The 20,923-nt window shown below is 43.1% G+C and overlaps 1 protein-coding gene across 1 annotated transcript in view; it reads right to left on the reverse strand.

Annotated features, from left to right (window-relative positions):
* LOC126480777 (protein cycle) overlaps positions 1–20,923 on the reverse strand; it is a 1,000,752-nt gene that overhangs the window by 903,167 nt on the left and 76,662 nt on the right. The window contains exon 2 of the mRNA XM_050104079.1: positions 15,008–15,118. The gene's annotated coding sequence lies outside the window, so the exon portion shown is untranslated. The remainder of the gene's footprint in view (positions 1–15,007; positions 15,119–20,923) is intronic.

Here is a 20,923-nt window from a genome sequence, read left to right on the forward strand (position 1 = left end):
GCGGGACCGTAGCGCAGCTTCATGGAGACAGTTGCGAATGGTCCTCGCCGATACCCCAGGAGCAACAGTGTCCCTAATTTGCTGGGAAGTGGCGGTGCGGTCCCCTACGGCACTGCGTAGGATCCTACGGTCTTGGCGTGCATCCGTGATTCGCTGCGGTCCGGTCCCAGGTCGACGGGCACGTGCACCTTCCGCCGACCACTGGCGACAACATCGATGTACTGTGGAGACCTCACGCCCCACGTGTTGAGCAATTCGGCGGTACGTCCACCCGGCCTCCCGCATGCCCACTATACGCCCTCGCTCAAAGTCCGTCAACTGCACATACGGTTCACGTCCACGCTGTCGCGGCATGCTACCAGTGTTAAAGACTGCGATGGAGCTCCGTATGCCACGGCAAACTGGCTGACACTGACGGCGGCGGTGCACAAATGCTGCGCAGCTAGCGCCATTCGACGGCCAACACCGCGGTTCCTGGTGTGTCCGCTGTGCCGTGCGTGTGATCATTGCTTGTACAGCCCTCTCGCAGTGTCCGGAGCAAGTATGGTGGGTCTGACACACCGGTGTCAATGTGTTCTTTTTTCCATTTCCAGGAGTGTATATTTGTTAGTGGTTAACTAATGTTGTCTTCAGTGACGAGTCTGATGCGTCAAAGTTATGTCACATGTGGCATGATAACGGGGCTTGGGCTTTTTATTTTAGTTTCCTACCACTTGAGGAAAGATCTGCACCTATATATAAGGAAACCCGGTGAGATCCTCATTATTGAGTGATGGTATATCAAAAATTGTTGTAACCTTGGTGATTAAGTACCAAAATTTGCAGCTTTACTAACGAGTAACGAAATGTTGTCTCGTAGAGCTACATCAGATTCCATGAAAGTGCAGTTCTGGTGGGCTCAACCCCGTTTAAAGTAATACTCAGTGTTGCTATTACGTTTCAAGGAACCATCTTAGCCGGCCGGAGTGGCCGACCGGTTCTAGGCGCTTCAGTCTGGAACCGTGCGACTGTTACGGTCGCAGGTTCGAATCCTGCCTCGGGCATGGATGTTTGTGATGTCCTTAGGTTAGTTAGGTTTAAGTACTAAGTTCTAGGGGACTGACGACCTCAGAAGTTAAGTCCCATAGTGCCCAGAGGCATTTTAACCATCTTATTTATGCACGTACTGCAGTGTTTAAATGAATTCTTAAGCGTTGAGCTTTAAAAAAATTGGCGAGCCTTCCTGTTTAATGTTATCTTTCATTCTTTTATGTAATATGAATGTCGAATTGCAAGTGTGCTGTTGTAGTTGATTTATGTGTCAGTTGGGCGGAGCGCAGTGTATTTCGTCCGGTACAGTGGGACGTGACACCAGGGCTTGACGACTTGGCCGTTGCCAGTGCAACTGTATTTCGTTAGACCGGGCTCCATGTTCCTAGCCTCCTGTCTCGATCTCGTCCTTAATTTGAGTATTGCTGTTCTCTTTGTTCCTGACTCTGTCAGGTCGCTAAGCTTTGTAGCTCGTTCTTCCGCCGCCTTGGCGGATGCACCTTTCGCTCGAAATAAGAATTTAAACCTGTAAAATTGGGTCACTCGGTAATCAGTGCCCGATCAGATTGCTGGAGGCTCCGCCTTATTAATTCTGTATTCCCTTATCAGCCATTTGTATCATATTTGTACCTTGTACGGTGATTGTGAAGTTTAATTTTTATGAAGGAGGGTTTCATGTGCGTATGTTATCAGGGAATGTTTGGATGCTGAGGCGCTGTTTTTTATTAATTGTTTGTTATTTAATTAGTGCCTACCTGTATTGGCATAAACTGGATTATTCCTTAGTCAGAAGTTCTTCTGCCCGGTGTCTTCATTGCAGAGCGGTGAAGTTTTAGAAGTTGCCTTAGTCAGAAGTTCTTCTGCCCGGTGTCTTCATTGCAGAGCGGTGAAGTTTTAGAAGTTGCCTTATTGTTATTTGTGTGCCTTATGTTATGCCTTAAGGTTATACCTTGGTATTAAATTATACTGCAAAAGAGAAGTCATTGTACAGGATAGTCTTGCGGTTTCAGAGTTTGGCGACTTTGATTGTATTAAGTATTTACACTAACAGAAATTTTCTTAATGTTTTATGCATTTGTTATGCAGATTTCAACAGGGTTTTATTGTATTTAAATTGTGCAAGCTAATAAACATTGTTTAACACAAGCTGTATATATCTGGTAATTATGGCCCTGCTGCTTCCTGTCGTATTATTGGACGAAATAGCACGTTCCAATACGTAATTCTCTATTATTACTTTGGTTTTATTTTCATACAAACATTACTAATCCTTCTGAAGCGCACATAAAAATACAATAACTTCTGAAGATTTTGACGAAAAAAGAAGGAAGTCGGCCCGATCCCACTGTCTGAACTTCCGGCACTGCCTGTCTAATAGGAGAAAGTCGCAGTCTACCAGTGAAATGGCGCCAAAGCTCTGGCTCCACTCAGTACCGGCGCCAATATTGCAGTATTTCCCGAACGCTGCAAAAACAAGGTGCAGCGCATCTACGGATCGGTCGGCGGTCCCTGCGTGGATATCCATCATTGCTATTTAGGTCTCTGCGTGTATCTGTAGGTGGCAGTTCATCATTTCTTGGGATTTCGTGAGCAATGCTGCACTTGGAAGTACGGTAGTGATGTCCTAAATTGAAAGAGTTAAATAATGTAGGAATTTAGTATTGGAAAAAATGAAACGTGCTGATGTGTTAAGGAAAACTACGAGTGAGTGAAGCGGCATATGGAAATCTACAAACCATATTTTATAGCTTACGCTAGGGAACAGATCACCAGAAGGAAACATCCAACAGCTCCAAACTTCGTATCTGAAGCAGTGAGGACTATTATTTTCCTTGATCTTCATTCTTAGAACAGTTTTCCAGTGTTTAAAACAAAACGCTTTTCATAAATGTAGCTGATGATTGATGCAATTTATCTGCAAATGCTTAATTTATCAATCCATATTTCTCCGACAAATGATTATGTGTCCAGTTCGAAGGGCTTGCTCATGTGGGGAAAGTAAGCAGTTTGTGAAAAGTAATAACACCTTCACTCGCGCGAGAGTCGGGCGACGTTTCGTAACGGAATGATTCGAAGTGCATCATTTTACAGAAATCGTGCTTCTCCCTACCGTAGCAGAGTCTGAACTCTTAACTGGAAACACTGAGAGAGACCCCTTGCGCACTGCATAGGCCGGCGCTATGCTGGGCCCTGCAAAGTCTCCGAAGAGTGCAAACTTTAACACAGTATCAATAGGCCTACCACTCATTAACGCAGCTACGCAAGTAAGCGGAAGCTTGAAGGGGGGGCTTCTGCAAGCATTTTGTGCAAGCATGTACAAATCCCCTTCGCATCCATGCAGTTGAAGAATGCTTGAACAAGCAAAAGTTTCGTGCTTCCAATACGTGCAGCTCTGGCGAAGACTATTTGAGAGAGAGATAGAGAGAGAGAGAGAGAAATCAAATGGCTCTAAGCACTATGGGACTTAACGTCTGAGGTCATCAGTCCCCTAGGCTTAGAAACTAAGGACATCACACACATCCATGCCCGAGGCAGGATTCGAACCTGCGGCCGTAGCAGGCGCGCAGTTCCGGACTAAAGCGCATAGAACCGCTCGGCCACAACGGCCGGCTAGAGATAGGGAGGGAGGGAACACAATGTGTGGTGAAAAGACTTGCTAACGAAACTAAAAACTTATTTTCGCATTAAGTTACTCTGTGTTTCAAAGATATGGTGACATAACTGAAATAATTATTTAAGGATCAATGGAAAAACATATTCCAATCACTATCACTCGTAACACTAGTGATCAAAAAACAGGATACAATCCTGAGAGAAGCTATAACGCCACACGAAAGACAGATTGCAAAATTGCAATTTATTTCGTGCTGAAGGTGCTATGAAATCTCAAATACGCATCTATACACATCTGTAATAAGTGGGTATTAATTTATGTACCTCATCTCATCCCGCGTCAGGTTCATGCATACCCTCCATTTCTTCCCTCCTCTCGTCTGTTCTGGACCACTGATCTTTTCAGTAACGACATGTCTGTCTGTGGCATGATCAATTACTTTGTATTGTGCAGAACACCATCCATCTTTGCTTCACAGTGGTAGACTTTAGATTTAATGCTTTCGAACCACGGTGAGCTTTTCCAGCGATTTGCTTCACATCACTCGACACAGTGTCTCTACGAAATTGCCTCAGTACTGATTGATTATACAAACCAGCACATTGTCAGTACAAACGCTCTAGCCTGTGCACCTTGGCATGCTTGCATAAGCTTGCTTAGCTGAAAATCGATCAAACCTCAAGCAGATTGAGCAGTACGAATGCACGCGTAAAATTACCTTACATATGGGCAAGCGCTCTTGCACAGTTCTTGAGCATGCATGCTTGTCACCCCCGTCGTGTCGTTTATAGAATTCAATAGCAAAATGTTTCCTCTATAAAAGATGGTCGTCACAGGTACTGTTATTTAGAGGAAACGCATGAAATGGAAATGAAGGAATTGGTGTCACCCATTAACCAGTGCAGTACGTTTAGGAGCGCTTTCCATTTGCCTTCGTCAAACACTTCGAGTAGATTCTGGAAATTTTTTGAACAAAAGAAGTAGTTTTTGTTTGCAAAATTAATTAACTGACGAGGTACTGCGTACTTGAACTACATAGGAAACACTAAATTTCTTCACCGGCTTACTGTTGACGAACAATTCGATGCGTTGTCGACTTCGCTAGTGGGAAGACAGTAGCGTCGTGTACAAGTGCCCATTGTTTGTACTGAGTCAGGCACTTCCCTACCCATCCTCAAAGGAAACATGATGATGCGTAGTAGTGGATATTAGCAGGTTATATTTACCACACAGTCGCAAATTTAGCCCCTTTTTGTTAAAATGTTGTTTTCTTCAGGAACACCTTTCAAGTATTTTACAAATGGTAAGTTTTATTATGAATCCCACTCTCTGTGTTTTTGATAGTTTGTGCACAATGCATGTAAACTGTCCAGTCACAATAACGTGACCATCTGAAAAAAGGCTGAATAACCACCTTTTGCTGCACAGACCGCTGCGAGGTGCGCAGGGTGCAGGGAGGTACCGACATGGATGCGGAGCCATGTCAACTCTAGTGCCGTGGACAACTGCGCTAGGTTACGCGGTTGAGCATCCACGGCGCGAACAGACCTATCGAGGCGGTCCCGCTGATTCTCGATTGGCTTTAAATCCGGAGAGTTTCGTGCCCAGGGGGGGGGGGGGGGGGTGAGGGGGGGTTACGGTAAATTCATCGCGCCTCTTTGAACCACGCACGTACAATGCGAGCTGTGTGACACGTTGCGTTGCTCTGCTTGTAGAGGCCACCGTGCCAAGGAAAAACAAACTGTACGTAGGGGTTGCCCCCAGTGATAAATGCATACTCGTGTTGATCCATTGTGCTTTCCAGAATGACGCAGTCACCGATGGAATACTATGTAAACATTCCACTTCCGACGATTTTTGCAAAGTGTTCCCTTTCAGACATTTCGCGCCGCCCACGCCAACGGCCATCCGTCCGATGGAGAGTGAAACGTGATTCATCTGAAAGAGCGCCTGTCGCCACTCGGTGAACCCCCTGTTGCGGCATTGGCGTGGAAATTCCAGCCTTCGTCGCACACGAGCCAGGCGTCTGCTGCGGAGGCCCGTACGCAGCAACGTTCGCTGAACGGTCGTTGAGGAGACACCGTTGGTAGCCCCTTGGTTCATCTGGGCGGTCAGTTACTCAATAGTTGAGCGTCTCTCCGACCGTACACATCCCTACAGCCGTTGTTCATCCCCTGTCATCAATGGTCTGTGATGCACCACAGTTGCCTCCGCCCCAGTTTCGCATAGCGCTGTTTTGCCATGCACGGTGTACTCTAACCACGACGGCACGCGAACAGTTTACAAACTTAGCCGTTTCAGAAATGCATCCATCATTGGCCAGAAGGCCAAACCGTTTTTAACGTCAAATAAATCGCTCTGATTCTGTATTACGACAATGACTGCAGTGTTTTTCGCGTTCCCCCAACACGCTTTACGTATCCTCCACTGCTAGTGCTGCCAGCTACCCCCTGAGTGGCTATTGCACGCTGACGTCGAATCTAGTCGGTGTATACCATATGTACCAAACTAATTCTCAGGTATGTGTCTTTCATGCAGTACAACGTTACCAAATTTTCCTTACGGTTGAATGAACAAACACATGTTTAACTAGCTAACAACGGGAGGTCACGACATTGGGATCACAGATCTACTTCAAACTTACAGTTTTAGGTAGGCCGTTAAAAACAACATAACGCGCAAGTAGTAAGGTCCACAACTCTGGCAGTTCCGAGAATATGGCAAGAGAAGTTTTACGTGTCTATAACGCAACGGACGTATCTGTGCATAGGGGCTGGATGTTAAGAGTGCATGGTGATGAGCTAGTTAGCGTTTGACCTGAATAAGACGAACGTGTATGAGGCGACGGTTCGTCTCACTCAAACTTAATTTTTAATCTAGTTTTTTCATGACTGGTCATATTATTTAATTTATATGACATGTAAGTGATAATATAATTTTAAAAAACCACGTGTATATGCATGAAGTTTTAGTGAATTTCTTGTTATTTGACTGATTACGATTTTTAATTAAATTTAATTATTAGAACAAACATATTTATAACTGTCGACATGTAAATCAAGAAACGTATAGAGTTTCCTGAAAATGTTTGCCAGTCGTGATTTGTGAAATCCCTTATACATGCAACCTGGTAAGATACCCGGAACTGCTTTGCACCTCGGTGCTTCGAGCTGTAGACAAAGACGCAGTCGCCATTTGTCATTTAACCTGCGTGGCGGTGAGACGTTGCTAATGTAGCAAGAACGAATAGCGTAGGTGCATTTTTTTTTAATATCACAGAATTTACACTTGTACTACAATTATTAAGACTTGAGCGGGAGTCGAACCGTCACCTCATACATGTTTGTCTTACAAAGCTCAAACACTAACCACGAACTCTAACGTCCGACACCTACGCACAGATACATCAGTTACATAATAGACGCGTAAAACTTCTCTCGCGATTTTCTCAGAATTGCCAGAGTAGTGCACCTTACTACTTACACATTATGTTGTTTTACCGGCCTACTAAAAGCGTACAAAGTTTGAAGTAAATCCGTGATCCCAAAGTCGTGGCTTCCACTTGCAAGATAGAGAAATGAATTTGTTGTGTTTTTTTTCACTCCATTTATCGAGAGTGGACTGGTCGAGAAGTAGTCTGATCTATGAAACCTCTGCCAAGCTGTTACGTGTGAACTGAAGAGTAGTCATATACGAGTAGATGGAGATGTAGATGATCTCCGTTTTCTTATAGAAAGTAAGGCTACCACCATCCTGAACACTGCAGTGCTTCACTACGCATGGCCCTCTTGCTCCTGGTATTCTCTTGCCTCCTTCGGACTTGGAACTGATCCACTTTAAAGTGGACTGCGTAATACACTGTAACTTATCATTTTTCACATTAACAAATCACTGACCTAGGTAAAAGAAGTAACAGGTGACAGAATAAAAATAATAATAAACTATATTTGAAGCCAGTCACCTACTGAGCCACCAGCTGTATGAGTCTAAACATATTTCTTTATTATCACAAACTCAGTAATATACTCTGAGAAACGGGGGACTGCCACAACATACACTACGAAACTCTGTTAGCCCTTTTTCTTGAAATGAGAGCGACCACTTTAAGTTTTAACTACTGATACCTATTCGGAGTGCGTATTATGACATTTCTGGAAACTGAAAATCTCATCTGCAGGAATCAACATGGGTTCCAAAAATAACGATCGCCTGATACCTAGCTCGCTCTGTTCGTCCACGAGACTATTAGAGAGCAGTAGATACCGGCGCTTAGGCATATGCAGTGTTCCTTGACTTCCATAAGGTATTCGATGCAATTTGGCCCAGTCAACAAAAACCAAAAAAGGGCGAATACTGGAAAAAAATCGTGTAGTCGCAAATTTTTGTACAGTGGTAGGGGGGAATGTCATGAACAATATACAGGGCTATTACAAAATGATTGAAGCGATTTCATAAATTCACTGTAGCTCCATTCATTGACATATGGTCACGACACACTACAGATACGTAGAAAAACTCATAAAGTTTTGTTCGGCTGAAGCCGCACTTCAGGTTTCTGCCGCCAGAGCGCTCGAGAGCGCAATGAGGCAAAATGGCGACAGGAGCCGAGAAAGCGTATGTCGTGCTTGAAATGCACTCACATCAGTCAGTCATAACAGTGCAACGACACTTCAGGACGAAGTTCAACAAAGATCCACCAACTGCTAACTCCATTCGGCGATGGTATGCGCAGTTTAAAGCTTGTGGATGCCTCTGTAAGGGGAAATCAACGGGTCGGTCTGCAGTGAGCGAAGAAACGGTTGAACGCGTGCGGGCAAGTTTCACGCATAGTGATGTGAAAGATTCAGTGTTTAAACCTCCTCTACCAAGAAACGTGCCAGAACTGCGAGTTCGCATCAACAATGCTTTCGAACTCATTGATGGGGACATGCTGCGCCGAGTGTGGGAGGAACTTGATTATCGGCTTGATGTCTGCCGAATCACTAAAGGCGCACATATCGAACATTTGTGAATGCCTAAAAAAACTTTTTGAGTTTTTGTATGTGTGTGCAAAGCATTGTGAAAATATCTCAAATAATAAAGTTATTGTAGAGCTGTGAAATCGCTTCAATCATTTGTAATAACCCTGTATTAAAAATCCACACCTGGGCGACATGATCGTTGGGGTGGGGGGTTTAAAGATCACTTCTTTACATTTTTCTTGAATAACTCGAAAATAGCGGCTTCTATCGAAAATGTTACCGCTACAAAATTAAACTACATTAAATTTCCTATAAAAAAAAGTTCTATTCATTTCTTCTCTAGAACTAACCGTTTCCGCGTTGCAGGGGATGGAATAATAGCAAATTATTAAAAATGGTGTTTTAGTGATGTAAAATTAATGTTTACTGTTAAATGAAGTGGGTTAAGACCAAATATTAAATGACTACAATACCCAAGTACAGTGAAGCCGTGCTGACGGATAATTTGTGGTCTGTTGGCAGTGGGAGGGAAAGGGGGTAGAGGATAAAAGTGTGAGAGAAGGCAGGTCGCCAAAATGAGGTCACTTACTGCCCTCATTTGTGTGTCTGCAAAACGAAATGCGTGCAAGTGAGTCCCCATCGTACACCACTAGGTCGCAGGAAACAATTACACACTGTTTCCCAATTATAGCGACCCTTCCGCTGCGCACCTTGTAAATCACTGGAGACGCGGTGCGCAGACACAGCTGGAGAGAGTTTATTTTCTACAAAATGCGTTGTGCACAGCCATGACTGAGAAGCCTTTATTTTCCATACATGTGTTCACGCTAAAAAGAATGCAGATATTGGTTACTAATAAGACTACATTTACGAAGAGTCTACGTACATCTCCGCACACCGCCTTACTCTGCTAGTACGGAAGCTTATTGTTAGTTATCCTGCACGACTGTTGCTTTCTTCAGGGATTGGTCAGTTCCCCCACCACGAGAACTGCTCGCTCTTCAGCTCACACACAGAATAATCGACTACACTCTCCCCAGCATTTCGTGTCCAGTTCTCTTATGTGAGTAGACAAAATAACTTCACTGTGCTCGTGTTTAAATAGTGGAGAGACTTTCAGTTCATTAAATAAGTACTTATTTGCTGTAATTAAGAGAATTTTTATATAAAATATGTATCTGTAAACAACGAATCAGGAATGTATATCTGTGGGAGTGATATCAGTGAACTATGCAATTTGTTGGTGAAAAAGGAATACATGGATTGGAAAATACCAGTTACTTGAGAAAAGAGGGGAAAGTTGATGGTTTCAGGAACAAAAAAAAAAAAAATGGTGCGGTTCATGCTTCTCGCAGAAAAGAGTACACCAGAGCAAATACAATTACAAGATTTCTAAGAGAGGCTGTTTCGGAGGCATTAGTCTTCATCGTCAGCTGGACGACTTCAAACGTTTGCGTTCAGCTTAAACGAAATTTGATTTTAAAAATAGCTGTCTGTTTTGTGCGAAAGCCATTGACGATGTATTTTTTCATAACCAAGAGAAAAAAATCAAAACGGTCGCGAAAGGTTTCGTGCTTGGTCGTTCGGTTACGATAACACAATTATAGTCCGTGCAGAGGAGAGGAATGATGAATGGGGAGATATCACCCGAAGTCGTGTCTGCTCTGTTGGGGATCTACACATAAAGAGAGGAAAGGGCTGTCCTTGACTTGAATACGATTAGCTCCATTCCATATGCCAATATAATACCCATTCTGTCACATATACTGTGGATATGTGATAAGTGGCTCCATTTCATGCAGTCAGTTCTACAAGTACCAGCAGTTCCTGAACGGAAGGGATTTATGAAGTCTGCCAGTATCATAATTAATGGTGAAAGAAATACAGTACATTTCCTACCATTCATTAACTCACCACCAAGTGACTACAATGCAGTGTACACAGCTTTACAATACACCACTAATGATAGCCAGCAACAAGGTGGCGTCATTTCTTTTGTTACTTTCGAAAAACTGTTCCTCTGGTCAGGAGAGCTAGTCTCTGAGATTATTTCCCTGAGACTGAGAAGATTTCATACACTCATGTCCTACATAGGTTGCATTGGTCACACAGCGGCAGGGTGTGGTCTGGTAGAAGTGTCAATTTAGATTATGCTGCAATTTCAGTTGACCATATGTTAACTGGACGCTCTTTCGGCATAGTTGTTTGAGGACACTTACTTGTTCAAGCTGTTTTAGCTCGAATCATTCTGAAAGGCGCTAGTGTCTCAGGAGATGAAAAGAGGCGTGTTATGAATATTTTGAGCAATATAGTAGATATTAATGTTCAAAAATTGAGGGAGATGTTTGTTTGGCATCAATTTTAAATAATTTCAAGAATGAGCTGGCTCGCTTCAAGGATATGCAAGATGGTGACGATGATGATGATGCAATGTTTGATTTGTGAAACGCACCCATTCAAGATGTTATTTTGTAATAATTAATGTAGATTTCCTGTTGTTAAAAGTTAAGTGGGCATTAAACATAAACTTTGTATCATTCAAACACTATTTTAAATAATTTGCGACGTTTCCATCCCCTAAAACGCAGAAACTATTATTTCTAGAGAAGAAATGAATAGAACCTTTTTTTATGGGAAATACAATGTAGTTTAAGTTAGTTGTAGGGAACATTTTCGACAGAAGCTGCGAATTTCGCGTTATTCAAGGAAAATGTAAAAATGCGACCTTTGAACGCCCTCCCGCCTCCTAGCACAACCACAACGCTAATATGCCACAGGTGGGGATTTTCAGTACGTTGTTCATGATACTCTCCCCTGTCAATGTATAAAATTTTGCGAGTAGGGGAATTTTTTCCCCAGTTTACTTTCGTTGACTGGGCTGAGTCCGCATTGCCACCTATTGATCAACAGACCTGCGTACGGAGTATCAGATCAATTGTGTGGCCGCGCGGAGTGGCCGCGCGGTTGGAGACGCCATGTCACGGATTGCGCAGCCCTTCCCGCTGCGTCCGGCACGGATAGCTACCATCGCACGGTTAAGAACTTCGGAGAAGAAAATGAGAAATTCATCTGTTAGGAAGCACCTCGTTTCCCCTTCGTTATCTGCTTGTCCACAAACACAATTTTGGTGCGGTACATCCTTTGCTTGATTCTGAATGTTGTCGATACCTGTCAACTTGGAAATGTGGAAAGCTGGTGCTACGAACTGCTTTCTGGATTAAGAATTCTGAATGACGTCTCAGAAGAGAACTGAAGAAAGGTGAATGCAAGTCTTAATACCAACAGACAAGTAAAGATGAAATGCCTCGCGGGGTAGCCGCGTGATCTAGGGTGCCTTGTCACGGTCGGCGCGGCTCCCCCAGTCGGAGGTTAGGGTCCTCCCTCAGGCATGGTTGTGTGTGTCTGTGTGCTGTCCTTAGCGTAAGTTAGTTTAAGTTAGGTTAAGTAGTGTGTAGGCTTAGGGACCGATGACCTCAGCAGTTTGGTCCCATAAGACCCTACCACAAACTTAAAAAAAAGTTGAAATGATATATAACATTATTTATCGGGAGATTCCGTCTGGTGTTGTATCTACTTGATGTCACTTCGGCGACTCGTGCGTTGTCGAAGGCGAAATGAAATGATGAGGAGAGCACAAATGTACAGTCCCTAGCAAAGAAAATCTCCGAGCCGGCTGTGAATCGAACCCAGGAACCCGCGATCTAGAGGCGGCGATCACTAAACACTGAGCAGCGGACAACAGAGAAGAATAACATTATTGAAACAGTATTTACTCATTTCGATAAGTTACTTTGCGTAAGAAACGTGTTTCACCGTCGTACTGAGAGCATGTGCCGCTTATGATTTTTAGTAGCAGTTCTGGTTTGAATCGCTAATCCTCATTCTCTACAACACATGCTCCTAGTACAGGTCTCCTAACAATTCGCTTTATGTCCTGGGATATAGCTCACTCATTTGCCGGGAGGGGTGGGAGTGGGGGGGGGGGGTGGAAGTGGAGAGAGAACCATTTTCAGCAAGGTTTCGAGATTCGACCACTGGACTGGAAATTGTACACCGCTAACAGTTCATACACAGCCCCCAGCTAACTTATAGAAGCTTACGCCAGTCACCTTCACGACAACAGAATATGAATATACAAGGGTTGGACAAAAATATGGTAATTGCGAGGAATGTATGCTTGTCCATAAATGCAGATGCTAGCCAAGCCTGCAGGTTGCGCTGTCGCACTTGACCACGAACGGCACATGTGGAATGTCCTCAATACGTTGCAAGTGTCAGTCGTGGCCAGAACAGTGTTCTGTGTAGTTGTGACGCACCATATCATACGTACATACCACATACAGGGAAAACGGAAAAGCATCATCCACTAAGTCACAATGCAGATGAAAGTATGTGTTGAGTGATCGTGGCATATGGTCACTGAAGAGCATTGTGGCGAAAAGCAAGAGGACGGCAGCCGCAAAAGTCACTGCAGAATTTAAAGTCGCACTAGCGGACCCTGTCAGCAGTAAAACAACATGAAGGGAGCTCCACAATCTGGCAATTACAGGGCGACCTGGAATCCAAAACCACTCATCAGTGATGCAACTGGTTCAAAAACTGTTCAAATGGCTCTAAGCAATATGGAACCTAACATCTGAGGTCATCAGTCCCCTAGACTTAGAACTACTTAAACCTAACTAACCTAACGACATCACACACATCAATGCCCGAGGCAGGATTCGAACCTGCGGCCGTAGCAGCAGCACGGTTCCAGACTGAAGCGCCTAGAACCGCTCGGCCACGAAGCAAGTGGCCATAGCAGGAAAACGTGGTGCTGAAGCCATGAAACCTGGGTTATTAGACCAATGCAAGAAAGTAATTTGGTCGGATGAGTCTCGTTGTACACTGTTTCCAACTTTTGGCCGAGTTGACGCGCCAAGAGTGAAACACGGAGGGGTTCGGTGATTGTGTTTAACACAGCTCGCATCGTCCAGGTCTGGTTTTGTGAGCACGAGCATGAACTGTCGCTTCTCTCTCGGTCACCACAGTCACAAGATCTCAATATTATTCAGACTTTGTATTCTACATCTGATGAGGAACCTGCGTAATCAATCGGCTGCTGTGGGCGAGCGGTTCTAGACGCTTCACAGTCCGGAACCGCACTGCTGCTGCGGTCGCAGGTTCGAATACTGCCTCGGGCATGGATGTGTGTGTTGTCCTTAGGTTAGTTAGGTTTAAGTAGTTCTAAGTCTAGGGGACTGATGACCTCAGATAGGGCTTAGAGACAAATGAACCTGCGTCATCGCTACCCATCTCCATCATCATTACCTGAACTTCCCATTATTTTGCAGCAAGAATGGTATATGATTCCAGTGAGAACCATACAGAATCGGTATTTAACCATTCCGAGGAAACTGGAAACTGTTCTGAATGCCAACAGTCTTCGTACACCGAAATGACATGGCAGTGCGTCTGTGGTGTTTCCATAATTTTCTCCACCCCTTGCAGTTCAATTTCCATGGAGATGGCTTCGTTCACTGAACACCTCGTCCAAATAGCCACTTGGCTCTACAAGATGAGGTCTCTGCCTACTGTGCGACTTTACATTCGGTAAACGCGACAATCGTATAGAAAACCGGAATGGTTCACCCGGAAATCCTCACCCGCGCACAGGAACGCAATTTCGAAATCTCTCAACTTCCGTAGAGCAAGAAATAACTAAGTTGATCACGAAGAATCACCTACTACAGACTTGTGGAGTACACTACGAGAACACCAACTCCGCCCCCACTACGAGGACACCAACTCCGCCCCAGAGGGTTCACTACTCCTACACCCCACCAGGGCTACCGGTCGACTTCTCCGTTTTCGCGGAACTCCCAAAACTCTCCATTCAGGACTTGGCAATCACAGTCAGGAGCACACTGTAGGCATTAGCCATTTCCTGCTACCGCTCCAAGAGCTTCTGTAACGTGCTGCTTCCTGCCCAGACTTCTGGAAGTTTCTCTGCAGCGGGTGGTGAAAAACACCGAACGTCACGGGAAAATTCCTCGCTCCTGAGGTCAGCCTAGCAGATTCCGGCCATCGCCCATTTAGAAGAATTAGTGAAAGATTGGACTCTGCGACCACAGCAAACAGGCGCTGCTAGGAAATGATACGTTACAGGGCTACACATTTGTCGCTCGCGGACAAATCCTTCACGTTTCAGCGATAACACAAGCGGATGGTTTTATTCGCAGAACTTGAATTGGTATAGGAAGCGTGAGCACCCTCACTAAAAAATCTACTTTGTCATTTGGCACGAAAATCAATATTTATTGCCAGTTCGAACGCGCCTTTGCACTGTGGCATGCCCTTGAACAGCGAGAAATCTTATCGTTAAACCCGATATTTTTCTGTAATTATGAGAATATAAACTGACCGTTTTGAGGACTGCAGTGCCTGACGCTCTGCTGAGAATCTACTCCTGATGTCCCCATCTCCGTTGTCGCTACCTCTGCCTGTGCACATCAGCTCTGACACTGAGGTGCTTCTGTAGACAAAAGATTTACAGTGAATTCTTAGGTCAGTACTGCATGTCCCAGAAACAAGCGACAGCACAGTTGAATAATCGCCTGACTGCTGAAAATAGTTTACTTGAGAACAGCTCGCTATTTATGTTTTATCAGAAGATACGTAAAAGAAAATCAGTTTCAATGCACGAGTATGACAGCGCGTAAACATTTCTTTAGACTTCGTGTTAGAGCTTATTACAAGGTATTTTATAGGGTAGTAAAATGACTAAGGTCAACTTCATAAGTTTGATTCTTCACTTCAAAAAAATAAATATAAAATATTTTACAGTCAGCATCACAGTTCAGACACAATCCTTTTAGTGATGATCAGGTCTTATTCGCTATTAAAAAGACTTATCTACAACTGGCAGGAAAGCAACTCAGTTTTAAAAACCTAAGGACGTTTATTTTTTTTAAAAAATGCGAAGGATTGGCATTTACGGAGAAATGTGCAATCCACTCCAAAATTTTAATTCACAGTAGCATAATGGAACAAGTTACAAAAATCTAACTGTTCAAGATTTTTTGATATTCTGTGACCTTCTCAGAAATGTGTGGCACTAGAAACAGAAAACTTACCAACCAAACAAGAAAGGATAAACAAATGAAATTTGTAAAATAATGGCAGTGTCTGTATCTTTGTTTTGTGGTTAACATCGGGCTCTAAACAGGACATGAATATGAAAATGAAATTACAACGGAAAACAGACCAATATATCCTAAGTGATGAAATAAGAAGCGAAAATAGGATTGGAAGCAACAAAATTTAATACAAATAAGATAGAAGAACAAAAGTCATCTGTTGCGAGACCCTCTTCCAAATGTAAGCTAATAATTAGTCTTCTGACCAGAGAGATGTAGAACGACCAAGAGATCGAATGAAGATATCGGGATTCCTATTTGAAGAGAACGGACTGCATGAAGATAATGTTTTGAAGCTACCATACTTGCGGCGGAAATTAATGAAATATCTCGTCGGCACATGTTACAATAATACTCTAGAATTTGATCTGCATCATTTTATCACAATATTATTTTGTCCGATGCTCTTTCTAGCACCGGGATTCTCTAATCTTATCTCAATAATCTCGAAAGAACGGAGACACAATCTTGTGGTTGCTTTTACTGGACTGGGCACATTTTGGGCTACATGACAATTTGTAGTGCATCCTTACTCGTCACGTCTCACACAATCTGCTTTATGATACCATTTGTTTTAGGAACTATGGCTGGTCAATAGCTTAAAACGGCTATCTGACTTACCTAATGGCTTTTTTACATTTCGATCGAGACAACTACATTTATGGTAAACTGAAATAAAGATAGTACCGGTACATCCGGTTCGCTTGAAATAAAAGTGTTGGCCGCACACGGAACATACTTGCGAAATAATTGTTTGTGATAAGTCTTGTTAACTACGCGTGCATTGTCCTGTACGAATTCATAGCAACGCAGATGTTACACAGCGGTAAGGAAATAAGAAAGTAATCAGATAACACTATTAAAAACCCGATCTAATGTATATTATACAGCAGGCGACACAATTAAAAATGATTACACCGAGGTGACGAAAGTCATGGGATAGCAATATGCCCATATACAGATGGTGGTAGTATAGGCATTGTGGAATAATTAAAAGACTGTGAAAAGTTTGTCAGTGTTTAAAAGATGTATTGCAAATATAAAACACTATAGACTTATCGGGTTCTTTCATTTTGTTACACCGTTTGAGCCTAGTTGACCAAACCGCTTCTGAACATTCAATTTCTAAAAAATGGTACAAATGGCTCTAAGCACTATGGGACTTAACATTTGAGGTCATCAGTCCCCTAGACTTAGAACTACTTAAACCTAACTAACCTAAGGACAGCACACACGCCGGCCGGTGAGGCCGAACGGTTATAGGCGCTTCAGTCCAGAACCGCGCAACCGCTTCGGTCGCAGGTTCGAATCCTGCCTCGGGCATGGGTGTGTGTGATGTCCTTCGGTTAGTTAGGTTTAAGTAGTTCTAAGTTCTAGGGGACTGATGAGCTCAGATGTTAAGTCCCATAGCGCTCAGAGCCATTTGAACCATTTTATTTTTGAACCAAAACAAGGAAAAATCCAGTAAACACGGGCTCGAAATTTCTTACTTTACGAGCTGCGAGCACTTTGATCAATAGAGGAGATGTGTTTCATAGTAGCGAAGATGAAAAAATGCTCACAGCTCTCATTGTACGCATTTTAGAGCCCATTTTTATTAGATTTTTTCTTGTTTTGGGGCAAGGAATGTATCCTCAAATTATGTTAAGGGAATTGAGTTACACCCTGTATACGTCGACAATTCACCCTGTGTGTCTTGTCTGGAATCAAAGCTGTTCCTTTCACTGGGAACGGTATTTGCTCTAAACATCAGTAATGCCCACCTCGCTGCCCGCAAGCTTGCATTCAGTTCTGCTCTGTTCTGCCTTCGGTTTGTTTTTCCGTCAGTGTTAGTTGTATGTTAATGGTGATAAAATGTTTATGTATATTTTTACTGGTCGATATGCAGCTCAATTATGGATTCGGTGGAATGGAATGGAAGAACGGCGCAATGACGCCTTCCTTTACACTGCTGTGCAGATACTGTCTTTATAGCACAGGGACAAAGATAAATGGAGGAATGAAATCGAAGTGCAATTATTCCATCATTTTTCGGGTGTGCATCCGGGATATCAGCAAGCCGTGTGTCGACATTTTGGTTGATAACCGATCTGCCTGTCTCAAGGTGAGTCGCTTGCAAGATTTTTAACAGACTTTACACTGTGGAGTAAACGCGCATGCGTCAGAGATAATACTGCTGGTAATAAGAGCGTCAGTCATAGATAAAAGGTTGGGTTACACTCATTTCACAAGACGTCATTTTGACGTCACACGCAGTATCGTCAACCGCTGGAAGTGCTATCGACTTTCGTTGGAGTTCGATACGAGCCTCTCGCAAGACTTGATGCACGGCTATCCGTGATTTACAAAAACATATTCTTGCTACAGTTTATTATAATTATTGTTATAATTAAACGTCACATAAGGATTTATTGACAGATAATGCTTTCTTATAAGAGAGCTCTCTCAGGAACGAAATGTTATTGTCAATAATTTACAAATTAAGCGTGAAACAAGTTCGTATTACAACTTGCCGTATGCAATCTCACGGTAACGTCGCACTGAAAATTTATCACAAATATGTCAGTTAATAATGACTCAACGATAAAAGCCTTCAAAAGATACTACGATAATCAATTCAGGAGACTACTAACACATAACGGAATGCTACAATAACGGTTAATGTTGTGGTTCGTGGGATAAAAGGATGCAAGTTCGCATCCCGCCGCATACAATTTTTTTTTTCTTCTTAGCGTTGTTAACGTATTTTAGGGCTTGCCCATAAGTGTTATACAAGTATGTTCTGCATTATTCGACGTTATTAACTTTCCGGTCTGATTATACAACGAAGAATGAAATAAATATTTTGTGATTTCCGAGTCTGTGGTTAGACAGGAACCTAAGAGGACAGCTTTAACTCCTGCTAGTGAAATCAGGAGCAATAACATTCATATTCTTCCTTGTTACAAATATTTCGCTGTTTATTTCCAAATACGTGGCGATTTCCGAGTGTGTGGTTAGGCATAAACCTAAGAGGATAGCTTAAATTGCTGCAACTGAAACGAAGAGCAATAAAATTCATATTCTGCCTTCTCACAAATATTTGGATCTTTACTTCCGAATATATGGCGATTACCGAGGGTGCGGTAAGGCAGGAACCTAATGGGACACCTTTAATTGCCGCAATAAAATTTATATTCTTTCTTGTCACAAAGTCGATCGCAGTTCCTACATGTGACAACAAAATAACGTCACATTTGCAGCAAGTCTTGTGAAATGTGTGTTACTCTAAAGCTTTTGCGCTTCTATGAGTACAACAAAGCAAGCTCAGAGTCATCTAATCCACAGTGATGACGAAATATTGGATGATTATTATGGACGGCATATGATGTAATGCCAGGAACTGAAGACCTAGAACAATATTTCCGTAAAAAAATGTCGAGTGACAAGGGCATCCCGTCGAGTTGACAGTTCGCCGGGTGCAAGTCTTTCGATTTGACGCCACTTCAGCGATTTGCGCGTCGATGGAGGTGAAATGATGATGATGATTAGAACAACACAACACCCAGTCCCTGAGCGGAGCGGAAAAAATCTCCGACCCAGCCGGCAATCGAACCCGGGCCCTTAGGACTGACATTCTGTCGTGTTGACCACCCGGGGGCGGACAATATTTCCGTGGAGAGCGCAGACCTAAAATGAGGGGTTTCTATGATTTGTCGAGCTAGGAATCCTCGTCAGGATTGAGCTGATTGCCGGCCGGAGTGGCCGATCGGTTCTAGGCGCTACAGCTGGAACCGCGCGACCGCTACGGTCGCAGCTTCGAATCCTGCCTTGGGCATGGATGTGTGTGATGTCCTTAGGTTAGTTAGGTTTAAGTAGTTCTAAGTTCTAGGGGACTGATGACCTCAGAAGTTAAGTCCCATAGTGCTGAGAGCCATTAGAACCATTGAGCTGATTGTATTTGCACAGCTTCCTTGACCATTGAATCGCTGTAGGGTGAGGTTGTGGCCAGTATCTTAACTTTCCCGTGGAAATACAGTGGCCAGTGGCCAGTGGAAATACAGTGTTTAGCCCCTGCATAGTTGGGCTGCAGTAGGCGAGTGCATCGATAATGTTCAACGCAAGGTTATTTTACAGAGCGTCCCGTTCATCCCACGTACTTTTTACCACAGTTACACAGAATTTCGTAAACACCTCCTTTCATAAAAGCAAATCATCCTTCACAAATTCCAAAAGAGCTGTTGTCTTGGCCTGCGGTAGGAATCTTGCAAGCGACTCGCTATAGCGTCCCCAGTGCCATATTACGAAAAGACAATATTTATAAAGAAGACATTCATAATTTGTAAGAGATTTTTTTTATCATGTAGCCGTAAAATAATAATTTCTCTGTGTAGGTTTAGATTGCAAAGAAATAATTTATGACAGAATGATCTAAAGAGACGCCCAATTACACTCTTTTGTTAATTTTTTAGTCGACTTCACTTCCTCTTTTGTCTTGAATGTGTCTAGAGGGACATCTTGCGTGTGCTGACAAATGTAAGCATATTTGTATGAGTTAAACATATAATATAACGATATCATATTATTGTGCACTTTTAATTTGTAAGAGGTGATCCCGATTTCATGTCCGCCTTCCTTGAATTAACCTGCATTCAAGTAATTTACAGCGCAACAATCGCAGCGGCCGATGCAGCCAACGACGCCATTACGTGGCGATATTAACTTATGAAAATTTAACGGAAGCTGAAAACTCGCCCGCTATTAGCATAATATCAATTTTTCTCCACAGCCGCACGAAGTTGCAGAAATACTTAGCTTTAAGTTTCTTATTTTCAGTACCATAGCCGAGACCCAGAGCCAGGACTCTGACTACAATACAATGGTTAACGGAGGTAAGAAAATACTCTCGCGCGTGTGTGGGCCGCAATTGTAATTAATAACTAAAGATCTTTTGCTTTAACGTCAACTGACTAGCCGAGGAAATTTATATGAAAAGTTTATTACATTGTTCAACTTAAATATCATTTTTATTAAGGCCCACCACGTAAGTCGGCAACAATCAAAAAATAATAATAACAATAATAATATATACATTAAATTACGACGGCCGACGGACGCGAGATTGGCGCCCAACGTGGGGCCCGATTAATATGATTCTATTG

The sequence above is a fragment of the Schistocerca serialis genome, chromosome 5, assembly GCF_023864345.2.
Source record: "Schistocerca serialis cubense isolate TAMUIC-IGC-003099 chromosome 5, iqSchSeri2.2, whole genome shotgun sequence".
NCBI lineage: Eukaryota > Metazoa > Arthropoda > Insecta > Orthoptera > Acrididae > Schistocerca > Schistocerca serialis.